Source organism: Schistocerca nitens, chromosome 4 (assembly GCF_023898315.1).
Source record: "Schistocerca nitens isolate TAMUIC-IGC-003100 chromosome 4, iqSchNite1.1, whole genome shotgun sequence".
In the NCBI taxonomy this organism is placed as follows: domain Eukaryota; kingdom Metazoa; phylum Arthropoda; class Insecta; order Orthoptera; family Acrididae; genus Schistocerca; species Schistocerca nitens.
The window spans coordinates 877,084,869-877,101,612 of record NC_064617.1 but is presented as its reverse complement, the minus strand read 5'-3'; the positions used below and the strand labels follow the sequence as shown (position 1 = coordinate 877,101,612).

The 16,744-nt window shown below is 40.9% G+C and overlaps 1 protein-coding gene and 1 non-coding gene across 2 annotated transcripts in view; both read left to right on the top strand.

The window, feature by feature from the left end:
* LOC126253379 (chitooligosaccharidolytic beta-N-acetylglucosaminidase-like) overlaps positions 1-16,744 on the top strand; it is a 374,039-nt gene that overhangs the window by 276,196 nt on the left and 81,099 nt on the right. The window lies entirely within an intron of this gene.
* On the top strand, positions 10,222-10,296 carry Trnat-ugu (transfer RNA threonine (anticodon UGU)). Its single transcript has one exon. It is a non-coding gene; the product is annotated as a tRNA-Thr (tRNA).

The window sequence follows — 16,744 nt, the reverse complement described above, 5'->3', positions numbered from 1 at the left end:
CTCTAGAAGAGCGTAGCGTTCCAAAGGATTGGAAAGGGGCACAGGTCATCCCCGTTTTCAAGAAGGGATGTCGAACAGATGTGCAGAATTATAGACCTATATCTCTAACGTCTATTAGTTGTAGAATTTTGGAACACGTATTATGTTAGAGTATAATGACTTTCCTGAAGACTAGAAATCTACTCTGTAGGAATCAGCATGGGTTTTGAAAAAGACGATCGTGTGAAACCCAGCTCGAGCTATTCGTCCACGAGACTCAGAGGGTCATAGACACGGGTTCCCGGGTAGATGCCGTGTTTCTTGACTTCCGCAAGGCGTTCGATACAGTTCCCCACAGGCGTTTAATGAACAAAGTAAGAGCATATGGACTATCAGACCAATTGTGTGATTGGATTGAAGAGTTCCTAGATAACAGAACGCAGCATGTCATTCTCAATGGAGAGAAGTCTTCCGAAGTAAGAGTGATTTCGATTTCTGGTGTGCCGAGGGAGAGTGTCGTAGGACCGTTGCTATTCACAATATATATAAATGACCTTGTGGATAACATCGGAAGTTCACTGAGGCTTTTTGCGGATGATGCTGTAGTATATCGAGAGGTTGTAACAATGGAAAATTGTACTGAAATGCAGGAGGATCTGCAACGAATTGACGCATGGTGCGGGTAATGGCAATTGAATCTCAATATAGACAAGTGTAATGTGCTGCGAATACATAGAAAGAAAGATCCTTTATCATTTAGCTACAGTACATCAGGTCAACAACTAGAAGCAGTTAATTCCATAAATTATCTGGGAGTACGCATTAGGAGTGATTTAAAATGGAATGATCATATTAAGTTGATCGTCGGTAAAGCAGATGCCAGAATGAGATTCATTGGAAGAATCCTAAGGAAATGCAATCCGAAAACAAAAGAAGTAGGTTACAGTACACTTGTTCGCCCACTGCTTGAATACTGCTCAGCAGTGTGGGATCCGTACCAGATAGGGTTGATAGAAGAGATACAGAAGATCCAACGGAGAGCAGCGCGCTTCGTTACAGGATCATTTAGTAAACGCGAAAGCGTTACGGAGATGATAGGTAAAATCCAGTAGAAGGCTCTGCAGGAGAGACGCTCAGCAGCTCTGTACGGGCTTTTGTTCAGGTTTCGAGAACATATCTTCACCGAGGAGTCAAGCAATATATTGCTCCCTCCTACGTATATCTCGCGAAGAGACCATGAGGATAAAATCGGAGAGATTAGAGCCCACACAAAGGCATACCGACAATCTTTCTTTCCACGAACAATACAGGACTGGAATAGAAGGAAGAACCGATAGAGGTACTCAAAGTACCCTCCCCCACACAGTCATGTGGCTTGCGGAGTATGGATGTAGACGTAGATGTCGATAAATGTAAATTAATGCAGCTGAGCAGTAAAGACAATCCTCTGATATGGCAAGACAGTGACAGTGATGCCCTGCTTGAAACAGTCACATCAGTTAAGTATATAGGCGTAACGTTGGAAATGCATATGAAATGGAACGAGCACGTAAGGATGTTAGTATGGAAGACGTATGGTCAACTTCGGTTAGTTGACAGAATTTTTGGAAGATGTGGCTCATCTACAGGGGAGACAGCGCCTACAACAATAGTGTGGCTTATTCTTGTCTATTGTTTGAATTTTTCGGATCTGCAGCAGGTCTGATTAAAGGAAGACACTAAATAAATTCGCTGGCCGGTGTGGCCGAGCGGTTCTAGGCGCTACAGTCTGGAACCGCGAGACCGCTACGTTTGCAGGTTCGAATCCTGCCTCGGGCATGGATGTGTGTGATGTCCTTAGGTTAGTTAGGTTTAAGTAGTTCTTAGTTCTAGGGGACTGATGACCTCAGAAGTTAAGTCCCATAGTGCTCAGAGCCATTTGAACCATTTGAACTAAATTAATTCAGACACGTTCTACTAGATTCATTATCAGTAGCTTCGCTCAACATACAAGTACGATGGGTGTTCAATATGTAGTGCAATACATTTTTTTTCTCGGCAATTTTCGGTTTAAGAAATCTGGAGTTTGTTGTTGGACATGGTGGAATATTCCCGCTTCACCTCCAATAGTTTCCCGAAATTCCTATAAGTTGCGGCGCTATTCGTAGATTTCAAACTGACGTCTGTAATGGGGGTGCATCCCAAGCACAGTTTTTTTTTTTTTTGCGCAAAACCAGAGCATTGCAGTTATTCGTGGGCACTTATAGAATGTCTACAGTGAACAAAAGCACAGTGAGTCGTTGGGCTAGGTGTTTGTCGTCAAGGCAACAACATTCGATCTACCGCGTGTCGGCCAGCAGCACACAGCTGTGACTCCTACAATGTTGGAACGTGCGGACACTCTCATTCAAGTGGATCAACGGTTCACAGTCAAACACCTCGCTACACAACTGGACGTCTCTGTCGGTAGTGTTGATACACATGTCCACCAGTGAGGATACTCAAAGTTGTCTGCCCGCTGGAGTCCTTCGCCGCCGTACAGATGACCATAAAAAGCAACGAAGAACCGTCTGTGCAGAATTTTTTGCGCGGTACGAGGCTGATAGTGACAATTTTTTGTCGAACATCGTCACAAGCGATGAAACATGGGCTCGTCACATTCAATCGGAAACAGATCGACAATCCATGCAGTGGTATCACTCCGCCTCTCCTCTGAAGAAAAAGTTCAAAGCCGCACCTTCAGCCAGTAAAGACATGCAATCATGTTCTAGGACTCTGGAGGGGTTATTCTGTTTGGTGCCCTCCGTCATGGCGCAATGATCAGCCCTTAAGTGTATCTACCCTCAGGAAATCGAAGAAACGGCTTCAGCGTGTTTATCGGCCTAAAAATGCAAAAGAACATCTTCTCCATGACAGCACAAGGCCTAACACAAGTCAGCGCACTGGAGGCGACGTCACACAGCTTCACTGGACTGTTCTTCCTTATCCACCTGACAGCCCGGATCTCGCACCTTCCCACTTCCATCTGTTTGCTCCAGTGTTGACGCACCCCACAACAAGAAGTATACGGTTGATAGATTATTAAGGGACGGTTTACTATCTTTAGCCCGAAAAAAGCATGTTCTTTTAGAATATTTTTCTCGGGATGTGTTACAGATGTTGTTGTTGTGGTCTTGAGTCCAGAGACTGGTTTGATGCAGCTCTCCATGCTACTCCATCCCGTGCAAGCTTCTTCATCTCCCAGTACCTACTGCAACCTACATCCTTCTGAATCTGTTTAGTGTATTCATCTCTTGGTCTCCCTCTACGATTTTACCCTCCACGCTACCCTCCAATACTAAATCGGTGATCCCTTGATGCCTCAGAATATGCCCCACCAACCGATCCCTTCTCCTAGTCAAGTTTTGCCACAAATTTCTCTTCTCACTAGTTCTGTTCAATACCTCCTCATTAGTTATGTGATCTACCCATCTAACCTGCAGCATTCTTCTGTAGCACCACATTTCGAAAGATGCTATTCTCTCTTGTCTAAACTATTTATCGTCCACGTTTGACTTCCATACACGGCTACACTCCATACAAATACTTTCAGAAACGACTTCCTGACACTTAAATCTATACTCGATGTTAACAAATTTCTCTTCTTCGGAAACGCTTTCCTTGCCATTACCAGTCTACATTTTATATCCTCTCTACTTCGACCATCATCAGTTATTTTGCTCCCCAAATAGCAAAACTCATTTACTACTTTAAGCCTCTCATTTCCTAATCTAATGCCCTCAGCATCACCCGATTTAATTCGACTACATTCCATTATCCTCGTTTTGCTTTGTTGATGTTCATCTTATATCCTCCTTTCAAGACACTATTCATTCCGTTCAGCTGTTCTTCCAGGTCCTTTGCTGTCTCTGACAGAATTACAATGTCATCGGCGAACCTCAAAGTTTTTATTTCTTCTCCATGAATTTTAATACCTACTCCGAACTTTTCTTTTGTTTCCTTTACTGCTTGCTCAATATACAGATTGAATAACATCGGGGAGAGGCTACAACCCTGTCTTACTCCCTTCCCAACCACTGCTTCCCTTTCATGTCCCTCGACTCTTGTAACTGCGGTCTGGTTTCTGTACAAATTGTAAGTAGCCTTTCGCTCCCTGTATTTTACCCTTGTCACCTTCAGAATTTGAGAGAGAGTATTCCACTCAACATTGTCAAAAGCTTTCTGTGAGTCTACAAATGCTAGGAACGTAGGTTTGCCTTTCCTTAATCTATTTTCTAAAAATAAATGGCTCTGAGCACTATGGGACTCAACTGCTGTGGTTATCAGTCCCCTAGAACTTAGAACTACTTAAACATAACTAACCTAAGGACATCACACACATCCATGCCCGAGGCAGGACTCGAACCTGCGACCGTAGCAGTCCCACGGTTCCGGACTGCGCGCCTAGAACCGCGAGACCACCGCGGCCGGCTCTATTTTCTAAGATAAGTCGTAGGGTCAGTATTACATCACGTGTTCCAACATTTTTTCGGAATCCAAACTGATCTTCCCCGAAGTCGGCTTCTACCAGTTTTTCCATTTGTCTGCAAAGAATTCGTGTTAGTATTTTGCAGCCGTGGCTTATTAAACTGCTTTCTTTGGGATTGGAATTATTATATTCTTCTTGAAGGTTACAGATATCAATGTCAAATTTGGTCAGAATGTTTATTGATATTTCCTCTACAAACTGGAATTTTTTCGATCGGAAATGTCGAAGAACGTCGGAACGAAACAAAATTTCGATGTAGATCTCCATGCGCGGTATGACACAGCTCAACCGGCTCGTCTGAAATCAAAATTGAGTTGACGTTAGCGAAGTGTATAAGATTCTATAGGAGTTGTACCTCGCTTAAGTTATTTGGACCATAGGGTTCAAATGGTTCAAATGGCTCTGAACACTATGGGACTTAACATCTATGGTCATCAGTCCCCTAGAACTTAGAACTACTTAAACCTAACTAACCTAAGGACAGCACAGAACACCCAGCCATCACGAGGCAGAGAAAATCCCTGACCCCGGGACCATAGGGAACAAAATGTAGGCCATTTGAAAAAATACAGTTTTTTCATAGATTTTTCGACTTTGTCGCCCAAGTAAAACAATTTATAGTTGATTGATCGGAATAAAAGTGGTACAACTCCTAAAAGATTTAGATAGCTACGTCGGAAACAAAGAATCATGCTAATCGGTTCACTATATTTGAAGTTACCATACCGTTATTTCGAGAAAAACGCGTTTGAAGTTTTGACTACATGTAAATTCAATATTATGCAACTTACGTTCAATCTGCTATTCCGGGTCCATAAACTAGTCCTTCCTCTTCCTCATAGAGGGCGTTCTGCTCCATCTGGGCCATCCTGCGCTGCTCCAGAGCCGCTCGTATGGCATGTGACAAGCGCTTTTCGCCGCTTGAATCCGGTGGTCGTCCGAATGCTTGACGAACTTCTTCGAATAGAGTCCCAGGGTGACGTCCATCGTTGTCATGGTCTTCAGAATTGCTCAATACTCTTCGTTGTAGCTGCTCACTGCCAGGAAAGTCGCAATCTCCACAGTCTTCGCACCAAAATGCAAATGCTTGGGAGCTAACTTCCAAACACACGCGTTCAAACTTTACTTTGAATTTTGTGTGTTTCCTCCCAAGCACCGGTAAAAAAACTCGTCCTCCGAAAGAAAAAAACTGGTGCGTGAAAAAGACCGATTTCAGTCAAGTGCATTTTTTTGTTCAACCGCGAATAACAAACATTTCCGTTCCGTATTCGGAAAAACCGTTTCAAGGGTGGATTCTAAACACCTTTATGGATCCAAAAACGCAATTTAAAAAAAATCGATTTTTGAGCCAAAAGATAGTAAACCTCCCCTGAATGCAACAAGACACTGGCTCTGACATCGACCAGTAGAGTCGTCCCATGGGGGGTTACAGGCTCCCCCAATAAGGTGACGTAAGGCGATCGCATTGAACGGAAATTATGTTGAAAAATTGGGTTCTGTAGGCAAAAGGTTGGGGAATCTTGAATAAAACCAATCTGCTTTGACAAACGTAAAATGTGTTGCGTTACTTACTGGATGTCCTTCGTATTATAGAGATGCTTTGTGAGCTCAAATGCGAATCTCTGGGGGGCGGGGGAGGGGCGATGTTCTTTTCCATTAATGCCTCCATCCTGATTCGCAGCTCTTTGTGCACCAGAATTACCATGTGATACTACATGTTACCAGCAGGCATCTCCACTTTGTTTTGGCTCTCCTAGCAGCTACTGTCTGATGCGTAACTAGGACAGCAGGCAGGTACCTGCAACAAACAAAAAATTAATTATGTGTATTTCTAAACATTCTGCGTGGTGTCTGTTTGTTCTATATCGTGTCTCCCTACCACTTTCGCGCAACGACGCTCTGAGCGTGTTTTTTTTAGGGAATTGACTAGTTTGAACCTGGGACCTGTTGCTGGTAAGGAGACGCCAGACCACACATGACATGTAGAATTCAGAAGTGTTTAGTGAGACTAGCGATGATATAACCAAATACTTAATTATTTCAGCGTCAGCTCCACTGCACTCCCTGTAAAAGAATCTTAATACTAACTAAATTTGGTGGAAGGGGTTCAAGGCTTTCCTATTTTTAGTTAGCTGGTAAAATAACGTCGAAAAAGCAGTTAAGTTTACCATTGGGAATTTTTTTCTACTCACAAAACATAGTTTATAAATTGCACTATTGATAAAAGGAAATGTTTTAATACAGGGTGGTAAAAACCGACTGCGTTCAACAAAAAATGTGAACGAATATTCCCTGAATGGGTTTCCAAGTTCTACAATGGATCGAAGGATGACCTATGCCATATCACATCTATAATCTAAGTTTAAATGAAGTTTCACAAGAGAGAAAATTATCAAAATGGTCTACAGTGACCCTCAATTATCTTTAATTACTTATCTAACTTGTCGTAAATTACAGTGGCTGATGTGGCTTCTCAATAACTATATAACAGAAAAATCATCGCGTTTCAGATTTTTACTTAAAGTGGCGAATGTGAACACCAAGAGCTTTAATTGACGATCGACACTAGTATTACGCAAAAAGGGGTGTAACAGATCAGACTTCTGCAGTTCTGAGTGAAGCCTTATGCGCTCAAAAATGCGGCATCGCGTGCGTTCATTACCTTGTCGGTGTTCGTCAGGAGGCGGCGGGCAGCACAGCTCTGCTCACCTAGCTGTCTCGGAAGCAACTCTCTCCTAACTTCTCCTTACTACAATTTACCGAAGTTGGTTTAAAAAAAAACTATCTGGCTGTGTTTTCATCTGACCAATCAGGGTCTCAATGTTAACCTTAAGCTCCGCCTACAAAAATTCTGTCTATCCAATGAGAAACGTTATACTTTTCGTGGTGGGGCAATGTTTTTAAAGTTTGCAATGTAACAGAGACACGAAAAAGTCTCACGCTAAAACTTGCAGCTGGTGTGGGCCTTTAGTGTTATCGTAACATCTATACTGTTCTTCTGGAGGGCTCTATCTTTTAACATGGGCTGGGGGGTGGTCCTAACGTAACAGAGACGCGAAAAAGTCTCACGCTAAAATTTGCGGGTGGTGTAGCCCTTTTTGTGTTATCGTAATATCTATACTGTTCTTCTGGAGGGCTCCAGCTTTTAACATGGGCTGGGGGATGGTCTTGACGTAACAGAGACGCGAAAAAATCTCACACTAAAACTTGCGGGTGGTGTAGTCCTAGAGGTTAGCTGGCGACATGGGTGTCCGTCCGTCCCTTATCGTAGGGCCTTCCAGCTTAACACGGTTCTGCTCTCGGCTTCTGTTCTCGTTTCTCCCCTCGGAACTGCGTCTGTCTCACGGTAGGAAGGTATGACATGCATTTAGGCATTCTTGTGTTAGTCTGTGGTATTCCATTTGCTCACTCGTTACTCGTATTACTTTGGTTAATTTAATGTCACGATTTATTCGGAGCTATGTGACATACTATTGGATTTGCTTATCATGTCAGGGTTTTCATGGAAAGTGTTGGATTTGCCTGACACCTTACATATTTAATTTTCGAGATGATGATCAAAATTTCTGGCTACTGCTCGGGAGTAAGGCGAGGTTGTAGTATGTCACCTGCACTGTTCAACATCTCCATCGACGACCTGGTTAGGGAATGGATGATGGACAGAATACCTGAAAGTATAAGAGTTGGCCTAGGCAAATTTCTAAATACGATGCTTTTTGCCGACGACCAGGTAATTACACAGGGCAGTGAAGACAAACTACAAATTGCAATACACAGATTAAACAATATAAGTCTAAATTATAATCTAAAGATAAATACCCCATAACAATTAAGGACTAAGATAATAATCAGGAATATAATAATAACAGGTGACCCATTTCCAGTACCTAAGATGTGATATAACTTTTGAAGAAGTGAAAGATATAAATAATAAAACTAACGCCTATCAACATACAGGTGGCATGATAAGAAGAAGAACACTGAAGGGTAAAACTAGAAGAAAATCCCAAATGAAATTTTGTAATGTCGTGGCACTACCCACATTACTATATAGAGCAGAAAGTTGGACATGAAAATTAAAAGACCTAAGACAACCTGAAACGTCAGAAATTAAGTTCCTTACATTAATGAAAGGCTGCACAGCAGAAGACATAATAAGAAATGAACAAATAAGGGAACAACTAGGGGTACAGTCATTAGCTAAAAAAGAAATCCAACGAAAACAGAACTGGAAAGAGCAAATATTGTGTATACCACCTCAGAGAATCCCTAGACAAACAGTGGAATGTAATCCTATTGGAAGGAGTGTGGGAAAATCGAGGAAGAGTTGGTGAGCCTGGAACAGGCTATAAGGCCTGATCCCTGAATTGGCAGAATAAGAAGAAGACTATCGCTTGTATGTGTACATTATATATTGTCGGTGATATGGTGCACAATTTTCGTTCTCCATACTAGGTCATTTTTTAACAGACCTTAGTTCTTCATTTGTAAAAAACATTCAATGCAGCTTCTGACCGTCACCACCCTCTTGTAGCCCAAAATCGATTTATTAATTTTGAAGTAAACTTAAATTTGGGCGGCTGGTCACATTTTCGCAGCACTTTGCAATCTTAATGAACAGTGTTTATAATACTCATCTTTTAGTCTTCTTCTTCGTTGAAAGTTTTGGCTCGTAGTCCATTCTGAAATGCAACTTTGTATACTGGTCTAGAGGGTGCTCGGCTTCATTTTCTTTAAATAATATAAACGCAGGTGGAGTTTCTGTTGTTGAATAGATATATTTTTAGTCATTTCACTTCACAATACTGACTATAATCAACCAACATGCTAACACAACATACATAACTTGTACTCCATCCTCGAACGTCAAACTCGTTTTACAAACTGCCCAAGGATTTGTCCTCTAACAACATGTTGCAAAGTAAATACTGTCATATATCGATCTATTTGTGTAAATCGTCTTTAAAACATACATTTCAAAAATAAAGTACAGATAATTGTTTATCACTGCTTATCTTTTTAAGAAGTCTATAATCGTAATCATAATTACATTAAGTGTTTACATGACGACGTTTATACATTTTCGTGTCGCTACATGGTAGTGAGTTTCTGGGTTTTGAGTCTTCAGCTTGGGAATCGGTGATTTTAACTATATATGACGGTAGTATCTGTTCCCGAAAGAACACATACCGTGGATGACCATGCAGCTTTGCTAGAAATGAAATGATAATTAAATAGACACCCTAGCTGCAAACAGGCGTTGATATACTTCACTGGGGACATGTTGAAAATGTGTGCCCAGACCGGGACTCGAACCCGGGATCTCCTGCTTACATGGCAGACGCTCTAACCATCTGAGCCACCGAGGACACACATTTTCAATATGTCCCCAGTGAAGTATATCAACGCCTGTTTGCAGCTAGGGTGTCTATTTAATTATCATTTCATTTCTAGCAAAGCTGCATGGTCATCCACGGTATGTGTTCTTTCGGGAACAGATACTACCGTCATATATAGTTAAAATATGGCTTCCCGGCCATTGACCTTCTCGTGTGAACGCACACGCTATGCCCGAACTCGTACGGGACTTGGTAGATTAATCTGCCACGAGTAATGAGTATGATGGGCAAACATCTATTAGGCGCACTACGAATGTAGTGGTGTGGACATGTTGGGAATGTGGATCTCACGGGGAGCGTGCAAGGGAAAATCCCTGCAGACGCACTATCCTCCGTGCCCTCGGTGGCTCAGATGGTTAGAGCGTCTGCCATGTAAGCAGGAGATCCCGGGTTCGAGTCCCGGTCGAGGCACACATTTTCAACATGTCCCCAGTGTAGTATATCAACGCCTGTTTGCAGCTAGGGTGTCTATTTAATTATCATTTAATCGGTGATTTGATATGATCAAAGATCGGTTAGTATATTTATCTCATCATATTCAGTTTTATTACAAGCTTCAACTACTCGTTTTTTTGAAAACAATGCATTGGTTTAGACATCTCACAGTCACTCTTTACTGACTGGATGTCCACATCCGTTATAGTATTGAGGAAATTTGAATTTTTTTTATTTTTCCGTCTCAGTTGCATGAATATACAATATATACTGTAGTGGTTATAGGTTCCAGGCTGACACACCAATTCTAAAACCATACATCCTGTCGTTAACTGTAACTAGTTATATAATATGGTACCATAAGGAACTAATAGCTTCTATACAGAAAGTCAAACTGTAGGCAACAAGTACTCTCATTGATAAGTTAGCCTGAGTGTCCCCCATCAACAGTAGTCATATAGTCTAACTTAGGTGAGTACTGTAATAGTAGACACATGGGCTAACAGTTTGACTTTCTGTACAGAAGTTATTCCTGCCCTTGGGCGCCATATTGTACGACTAGTCACGGTTAATATTAAAATGTGTGGTTTGAGAAACGGTGTGTTAACCCAAACCGATAACGGCAGCAGCAGCTGAGACCGAAACATAAAGAAAAAAACAAATTTCCTCAGTCACAGAACAATTATTTCAGTTTGCCTAAAACATGTTTAAAATCTATATATGCTACATACTTTTCTGAACTGCATTCTCGACTTTATTCTACATTGTTTAAGGGCCTACAGAAAGCCCTATCTTTCCAATGTTAAACTAGCGCTAGTAAATTACATGTTTTCTCAGAACGTGTTTGAGCTAGGAAGTTGAAATTTTTACAGGTTATTTCTTGGAGTATTGGCTACAACCTAAGACAGGGACTTTTAAAAATTTGAAATTAGTTGTCAGAGATTAATTTTTTTCTATTGCAATGAAAACGGATTACTTTTTTGGGGAATTTTTTATTTATAAAATCAACAGTATACAGATTTTTGAAAAAAGAATGTGTTAAGTTACGAAGATGGGACTGTGTAACACTTCCTGGGAATCTGAAGCAAACTGGTTCGATAGATACTGAGAAAACATGAAAATTGTATGAATTAATAAACGCTTTGGGAATTGAATGACAAGAATGGATTATCTCCATCTTCTGCGAACTCCTCCTCCAGCTTCCTCTTTGACCTCCTTCTGTTTATTTTGGCATATATTTCAAGGCTACTTCAGCCCTGTCAGCAGCCCAAAGACGTTCCTTGCCTAAAGCAAGCAATGTTCGTACCATGTTGAAAACTATCTTCATTCCCATATTTCGAAACACTTTGCACCTTACAACGTTACCATCATTAAAAGTAGCAACAGCGTCATACACATAAAAGTGAAGTTTTTCTTTTCCAATAAACACAGTCATGGGGATTCTTGAACATGTAACACTATTTACACTTTCATTGGTGTAAGGAACTTTTCGATGAACACACTTTTTCAACAGTTCAGGTGCTGCTAAGCCTCTAAAATATGTTATGTCACCTTCATTACCGCATCCTTTTTTTTTAACTCTTTGTTGATCTCATTTTGTTCTATTTTGTTCGATGTATATGATCGGGGCGGACGTCTCATGATACCCGTTCAGGTTGTTCATTGATCCCTTCACTCAGTTCTTTTATTACTGAGGGAAGTTAAACCCTCTGACCGAACACGCTGAGCTACCGTGCCAGCTCCGCATCGGGTAGACTATGTATATGAATGTACACTTCGCTAATTAGCAATCCCTTGTTACACTTACTCCAACTGTTTTCTCTTTTGGGGCTCAAGTAATGATGGGGACTTTAATCGGTAGAAAAAGTATGAAAAAAAGAGTCCAAAAGGCCAACTTCATTTCATCGACACTGTGTGTGCTTTGCCTAATGTTGTTGTCGTTGTTGTTGTTGTGGTCTTCAGTCCTGAGACTGGTTTGATGCAGCTCTCCATGCTAATCAATTCTGTGCAAGCTTCTTCATCTCCCAGTACCTACTGCAATCTACATCCTTCTGAATCTGCTTAGTGTATATTCTCTTGGTCTCCCTCTCTACAATTTATACCTTCCACGCTGCCCTCCAATTCTAAATTTGTGATCCCTTGATGCCTCAGAACATGTCCTACCAACCAGTCCCTTCTTCCAGTCAAGTTGTGCCACAAACTCCTCTTCCCCCCAATCCTATTCAATACCTCCTCATTAGTTATATGATTTACCCATCTAATCTTCAACATTCTTCTGTAGCACCACCTTTCGAAAGCTTCTATTCTCTTTTTGTCCGAACTATTTATCGTCCATGTTTCATTTCCATACATGGCTACACTCCATACAAATACTTTCAGAAACGACTTCCTGACACTTAAATATATACTCGATGTTAACAAATTTCTCTTCTTCAGAAACGCTTTCCTTGCCATTACCAGTCTACATTTTATATCCTCTCTACTTCGAGCATCATCAGTTATTTTGCTCCCCAAATAGCAAAACTCCATTATACTTTAAGTGTCTCATTTCCTAATCTAATTCCCTCAGCATCATCCGACTTAATTCGACTGCATTCCATTATCTTCGTTTTGCTTTTGTTGATGTTCATCTTATATCCTCCTTTCAAGACACTGTCCATTCCGTTCAACTGCTCTTCCAAGTCCTTTGCTGTCTCTGACATAATTACAATCTCATCGGCGAACCTCAAAGTTTCTATTTCTTCTCCATGGGTTTTAATACCCACTCCGAATTTTTCTTTTGTTTCCTTTACTGCTTGCTCAATATACAGATTGAATAACATTGGGGAGAGGCTACAACCCTGTCTCACTCCCTTCCCAACCACTGCTTCCCTTTCATGTCCCTCGACTATTATAACTGCCATCTGGTTTCTGTACAAACTGTAAATAGCCTTTTGTTCCCTGTATTTTACCCCTGCCACCTTTAGAATTTGAAAGAGAGTATTCCAGTCAACATTGTCAAAAGCTTTCTCCAAGCCTGCAAATGCTAGATGTGTAGGTTGCCTTTCCTTAATCTGTTTTCTAAGATAAGTCATAGGGTTAATATTGCCTCACGTGTTCCAATATGTCTACGGAATCCAAACTGATCTTCCCTGAGGTCTGCTTCTACAAGTTTTTCCATTCGTCTGTAAAGAATGCACGTTAGTATTTTGCAGCTGTGACTTATTAAATTGATAGTTCGGTAATTTTCACATTTGTCAACACCTGCTTTCTTTGGGATTGGAATAATTATATTCTTCTTGAAGTCTGAGGGTATTTCGCCTGTCTCATACATCTTGCTCACCAGATGGTAGAGTTTTGTCAAGACTGGCTCTCCCAAGGCCGTCAGTAGTTCTAATGGAATGTTGTCCACTCCCGGGGCCTTGTTTCGACTCAGGTCTTTCAGTGCTCTGTCAAACTCTTCACACAGTATCGTATCTCCCATTTCATCTTCATCCTCTTCCATTTTCATAATATTGTCCTCAAGTACATCGCCCTCGTATAGACCCTCTATGTACTCCTTCCACCTTTCTACCTTCCCTTCCTTGTTTAGAACTGGGTGTCCATCTGAGTTTTTGATATTCATATTCTTTTTTCTCCAAGGGTCTCTTTAATTTTCCTGTAGGCAGTATCTATCTTACCCCTAGCGATACATGCCTCTACATCCTTACATTCGTCCTCTAGCCATCCCTGCTTAGCCATTTTGCACTTCCTGTCGATTTCATTTTTGATATGTTTGTATTCCTTTTTGCCCGCTTCATTTACTGCGTTTTTATATTTTCTCCTTTCATCAATTAAATTCAATATTTCTGCTGTTACCCAAGGATTTCTACTAGCCCTCGCCTTTTTACCTACTTGATCCTCTGCTGCCTTCTCTACTTCATCCTTCAAAACTACCCATTTTTCTTCTAATGTATTTCTTTCCCCCATTCCTGTCAATTGTTCCCTTATGCTCTCCCTGAAACTCTGTACAATCTCTGGTTTAGTCAGTTTATCCAGGTCCCATCTCCTTTAATTCCCACCTTTTTGCAGTTTCTTTAGTTTTAATCTACAGTTCATAACCAATAGATTGTGGTCAGAGTCCACATCTGCACCTGGAAATGTCTTACAATTTAAAACCTGGTTCCTAAATCTCTGTCTCACCATTATATAATCTATCGGATACCTTCTAGTATCTCCAGGATTCTTCCATCTATACAACCTTCTTTTATGATTCTTGAACCAAGTGTTAGCTATGATTAAATTATGCTCTGTGCAAAATTCTACAAGGCGGCTTCCTCTTTCATTTCTTCCCCCCAATCCATATTCACCTACTATGTTTCCTTCTCTCCCTTTTCCTACTCTCGAATTCCAGTCACCCATGACTATTAAATTCTCATCTCCCTTCACTACCTGGATAATTTCTTTTATCTCATCATACATTTCATCAATTTCTTCATCATCTGCAGAGCTAGTTGGCATATAAACTTGTACTACTGTAGTAGGTGTGGGCTTCGTGTCTATATTGGCCACAATAATGCATTCACTATGCTGTTTGTAGTAGCTTACCTGTACTCCTATTTTTTTTATTCGTTATTGAACCTACTCCTGCATTACCCCTATTTGATTTTGTATTTATAACCCTGTATTCACCTGACCAAAAGTCTTGTTCCTCCTGTCACCGAACTTCACTAATTCCCACTATATCTAACTTTAACCTATCCATTTCCCTTTTTAAATTTTCTAACCTACCTCCCCAATTAAGGGATCTGACAGTCCACACTCCAATCTGCAGAACGTCAGTTTCCTTTCTCCTGATAACGACGTCCTCTTGAGGAGTCCCCACCCGGAGATCCAAATGGGGGACTATTTTACCTCCCAAATATTTTACCCAAGAGGACACCATCATCATTTAACCATACAGTAAAGCTGCATGCCCTCGGGGAAAATTACGGCTGTACTTTCCCCTTGCTTTCAGCCGTTCGCAGTACCAGCACAGCAAGGCCGTTTTCGTTAGTGTTACAATGCCAGATCAGTCAATCATCCAGACTGCTGCCCCTGCAACTACTGTGGTTCCCTCTTCAGGAACCACACGTTTGTCTGGCCTCTCAACAGATACCCCGCCATTGTGGTTGCACCTACAGTCCTACAGTAAGGCCATCTGTATCGCTGAGGCACGCAAGCCTCCCCACAAACGTCAAGGTCCATGGTTGATGGGGGGGGGGGGGGTTGCGTAATAGCGTAATAGCTATTCCATAGTAGTTCTGTATTTCATCAATTACACTGTCAGTTAACCTTCCCTTCCCATGCAACCCTTTACCATTACTGAGTTTTTGTTTTTTTGTACAAAGCTTTCAGTTGCCAAAGTCTTGATCCCATTCGTTTCTGTACGTGTCCACTACACTCAATTTTCTTCGCTTTAAAATCATCACCATACTGCTTCAATTCTTGAGTATGGTTGAACATTGAAGAATCAACATCGAAAAGGTAATTCACATATCGCACCTGGTCACACACAACAGAATCTTGAAATATATTTGCAACACCAGCCACTTCCATTTCTCCACTACTTTCACTGTAGTCAACTATGCAATTATTTTCATGTTTACCTTTATTCTTTTGTGGATACCTCCAATATTTAGATGTTACTACTACATACAAAACTTTCCCTGTATCCTTACTGATGGAAGATACTACACCATGAAGAGATGTGCGTACCTGTTTATGCCAGGTACTATCGAATGTTGCAGTCAAGTTACCACTGTCTTCTATTACTGCCCCTTCCACAGCTTTCTTTATAGATTCTATACACACATCTTCTACTTTAGATCCTATAAAACTATTAAAGTTCATAAACTTGGTTGGAGCATTTGGAAGATTCATCATGCCACAGAAAGCTACACCTGCAGTAGCACCCTTACCAACTGTATGCAAGGCATAAACAAATCTAATGTTGAGTTCATAGATTTTGCTACTATTTTCTTCATTTGGAGCTATTGCAACACTGTTTCAAAAGGTGGTCATGTATTAACACATAACACATTTCAGTTCCATTTCGCTGGCAAGTCCTACATGATTTTTTATAGAAAGTTCCAGACCAACTTCACTATACTGAATATATCTTACACAGTTTGCAAAAATTCCATTGACAACTGATATATCGAATATTTCATTGACATCAGATTGGCCCATAAGATATTCATCCATACTTTTTACTAACTGAACCAAACTTCCTTTGTGAAGTACTTTCTTTCTCACTTTCATTGCAATGGGCAGGTGTACCAGCAAGATTAGGTTCACACTTGGTAATCATCTTTATTGTTTGCAGTAATAACACCTACATTTGGTTTCCCAACCTTTCTCCTTTTCTCAAAAGCCTTTAGAGGATTTCTAGTTCTTTAAGTTTACCAACGATTATCCATCAATA